This window comes from Arachis ipaensis, chromosome B03, assembly GCF_000816755.2.
Source record: "Arachis ipaensis cultivar K30076 chromosome B03, Araip1.1, whole genome shotgun sequence".
In the NCBI taxonomy this organism is placed as follows: domain Eukaryota; kingdom Viridiplantae; phylum Streptophyta; class Magnoliopsida; order Fabales; family Fabaceae; genus Arachis; species Arachis ipaensis.
This window is the reverse complement of record NC_029787.2, coordinates 9,901,524-9,905,027: the sequence shown is the minus strand read 5'-3', so window position 1 is coordinate 9,905,027 and position 3,504 is coordinate 9,901,524. Positions and strand designations below refer to the sequence as shown.

General features: G+C 35.1%; 1 pseudogene; it reads left to right on the top strand.

The window, feature by feature from the left end:
- On the top strand, positions 323-3,098 carry LOC107629613 (annotated as a pseudogene).

The following is a 3,504-nucleotide window of genomic DNA, read 5'->3' as shown; positions in this document are numbered from 1 at the left end:
TGGACTATTGGAGTATATGGAGGGTTATGGCCAGGGGAGGGAGCTTGTGAAGGAGGGGGATGATGATTAACTTAAATAACATTTACTACTTTTCTGCCAGTATTGAATTGCCTATGTGCTTCACAAAATAATTTCTTTAGAATCTCTATTTAACTGTGTAATGTGTCTTATTCAAATTTGCAGGCTGCTTTTCTGTCAGCTTTGGTTGGATCAGAGGTTGCATATTCTGCTGCACAAGCTACAGTGACAACTCTCTCGGAGGCTTACGAAACAACTAAAAATCATCGATCATTCCCGAGAAACACATCACTACAAGGTGAGAATGGCGAATATCTTTGGCTTAAGATTACGAGCTTCTGAATCAATTAAGATAATGGTCATAATGGAGGTTATCTTGAAATGGATGGATCAATCTTCATCATGTACTTATTGGACTAGTTTTTGAAACGTGTTTTTCTAAATTATGTGAATCTATACACTGTGCTGCAATTTTTTCCGTTTGTTTTTCTTCCTCCCCTCTTCTTCTGGAGCTGATATAGTATGTTCATGTGATTCTCAACAGAAAGTAAAGAATTTAACTTATTAACTCATTTTTCTCAGTATAATGCTGGCTTTGTTTCTGATGCAGAAGCTGGTATTAAACCTTAGCATGTTAATAAACATTTCTGCAACTGACCTTTTCTTGAAAATAGCAAGACCCGCCGCTTTGACGCTTGTGAAGATCCAGAATATGGAATTTTAAATTTTAATGATGTCACTTAATTTGAATTTGTGAGTTTTAATCAACTATCTTATCATATTGATTAAAAAAGTTCTCTTTATTTTGTTTAATTAAAACAGTGGTGTTGGTGTATCTTTACTCTGTTACTTTGAGATTTTTTCATTATAAATTTGGAGATTGAAGACTGTGTCTCTAACTAATAGCTTAAACTTTTAGGATAAGTGTTCATATAATAAGGTATTGGAGTTTCTATGATTTAAAGGTCTATGAAAAACTCATAGCCTGTTAGAAACAATTGGGATTGCATGTTGGATTATTAGGTCTTGTGTTATGCTAGAGTTTCAACCATAATCTAACTTCTTTCATTCAGAAACAGGATAAGAAATTATGAAAAGAACAGTGACTATTTGTGTTGTGTTTATGATGACTGTGACTATTTTGATACAATCACTTGCAACATTAAAGACAACATTAGCTAGAAATATTGTGTGGAGATATGTTTTGATTGCTTAGAATTTTTGTTTGCCTTGTTGCTTCCCAGTTCCGAGAAAATGCAGGAAGCCACGATCTTCCTTTGTCTGTTGAAACCTTAATAGCTCTGTCCAAATTGACAAGAGAAGGTTTGGACAAAATTTAGTTTTTTATTTATTTTTATTTTTTCTTCAAGTATTTTATTCATAATTCATTGTCATTTGAAGTTTTCAGGTATGAAGATAAAGCCACCTCGATATGACAAAGTAAGGGCTTAGCTTAGACATATTTTCATTATTTTGATACATTTTCGCTTCATTGTTGCTGATGCTTATTTCTCTGCCTCTGCAGTCTGCATTCAACGGAAGAGGCGACCGTGCTGATCCTTCAACTTGGCCAGAGGTAGAAGGACCCCTTACGGTAACATATTATCTATTGTAATTCTTAATCCCTTTTCTTTTTCTTTTTTCGTGACAGATTAATGTCACGTTGTAACCGATGAAGTAAAGGCAAACAGACCAAATCTTACTGATGTCGATTAACATGAATTCTTTATAAGGCTCTAAGGTTGGTGATATCCAGCTTTGGAAAAAAAGAAAAATGGTTTTCTGGCTGAACTAAACTTAAGAGTATAATGAAATTTTTGGGGTTAGCCCTGCCATGAAACAAATACAGATGTCGAGTTTTTAATACTTCAATTATTGTGCATGAATGACTGTCTAGGTTGTGTTATTTGAGGGTTGGATGCTCGGCTTCAAGCCTCTTCCTACGAAAGTTGTGAAGGCTGTTGATCTTCAGGTCAGAACTAGAAATTCATATTTAGTTTTCCATAGGGAGGGAAGCTCACAAGTGAATCTATAAAGTTCTTTTCACCCATTGTCATTTGGACAAAGTTCAATTCAAGCCCAGAAAATTATGAAATTCTATATTCTGCATTCAAGGATTATTACAAGGTAATCCCAGCAACATGGTACATTAATAAATCATGCTTTGCTAAGGGTAATCTCAGTAGGCTTTCTAATTCTTGACCTTTGAATATTATTCTTGCAGGTATGGTTGGAGTTGGTAAGCAAATCCGTTAAAGAGACTGATGAATCTCAGATTTTCCGGAATCTCGAAGCTCAACATAGATATCTGGTGTGGAGAGAAGAAAAGGTAGTTTGCCTATTTTGTTTCTAACTTTTTAAATGACTGGTGATTTTCCATAAGAATATAAATGGATGTCATAGTTATGATGGTTTATGATTTCAATAATTCAGAGAGAAGTCACTTTCCAGTTTCCCACCTATGAAATAGAATTACACAATTTTGATAAACATTATGGTCTTGCTTGTATATGATGGGAACATCCACTGTCTTTCAAACAATAAAATGGAAGTTTTGAACTGTTACACATTGAGCAACCAACCTAACAAGAACTTGCGTTTTAGTATTGTCCATGTCTAATTCTTATTAACTAGAAAATTTGGTGAGTAGGATCCTGGACAGAGTGTTTTGAAGAAACTGATTGGGGAAACACTTGCAAAGGTAGACCAAATTTGAGGTTAGTCTTATTCTGTTACATCCTAGTGCTACGGATCCTTAATTCCTGTTTTATCCCATAGGATTTGCTAAGAGGCTTTCTCTTTAATGGAGTTGACGTACTAGGCAGCAAAACGTTCAACGATTATTTTCCGCACTACTGCTCGAATGATGGTGATCTGAATAATAAAGGCAGCATAATTGGGAAGTCTTTTGAAAATCGCCCATGGGACGAGAGAGGAGAATTCCTTGGTAATATCTTTTGAACCAAGTTTCGTCCTATTGCTGCTTTCTTTTATTTTCTTATTAGAGTCTTGTTATTTTTGCTCCATTGGCATCATTGGAGTATTTTAGGTGAAGGAATTATACCATAGGGAAGCCTTTCATAATCGTGCTTGTTTTTTCAGCTAGAAACTGTGAATAAAAACCTTGAAGGTTATTATGATGCATGGGACAAATTCATAAAATCATGGATAGTCATCAAGATTAAGGATCCAAGTTGTGTCTACCAATGGCGTTTGCAGGTAGCTCTGCTTTTTGACACCCCTTTACTAAATTGTACAATGTTTATATTCGGAACCTAGTCATAACACATACTAAATTGGAGGATCTTGTGAAGCTTCTCTTGCAACAGAGTTCTCTTGGCACAAATATTGATGAAGCATTGTTTTTATTACGAGCTAAGGAACCAACACATGATATAAATGGTAAGCAATGTCCGAATGGCAACGATCGTCCTTCCTCATCAACTCGTGATCCAAAATGATGACCAGGTATAACAAAAAAATTTG